The sequence below is a fragment of the Trypanosoma equiperdum genome (genome assembly GCF_001457755.1).
Source record: "Trypanosoma equiperdum strain OVI genome assembly, contig: ctg_778, whole genome shotgun sequence".
In the NCBI taxonomy this organism is placed as follows: domain Eukaryota; phylum Euglenozoa; class Kinetoplastea; order Trypanosomatida; family Trypanosomatidae; genus Trypanosoma; species Trypanosoma equiperdum.
Genome location: NW_027124729.1, coordinates 3,283 through 3,610, shown reverse-complemented (window position 1 = coordinate 3,610; position 328 = coordinate 3,283).

Below are 328 nucleotides of genomic sequence, written 5' to 3'. Positions count from 1 at the left end.
GGGCGTTATTGTGGTAGCGGCTCTCCTCCAGAGGGGTTCGCTGACAATATACCTCAGGGTGCACCTTTTCAAAGTAAAGATTGGAGTGAGAACAAGTATCTGTGGTATCCGTTCCCATTGAAGCAAACGGCAATGTCGTTGAACCCACTGCTGTACCTCAGTTTGGGTCTGTGCGTGCAGCGCTGCCCAGTGGCAAATGAGAGGTTATTGGAACGTCTTTTGAAAAACCCCTCTTCCGTAACTGAAGAGGAGAAGAATGCCGTGAAGGTGTACTCGTATGGAAGCACTTCGGTCATGGATGGTGGTGTGCAAACGGTCAATCATGCGA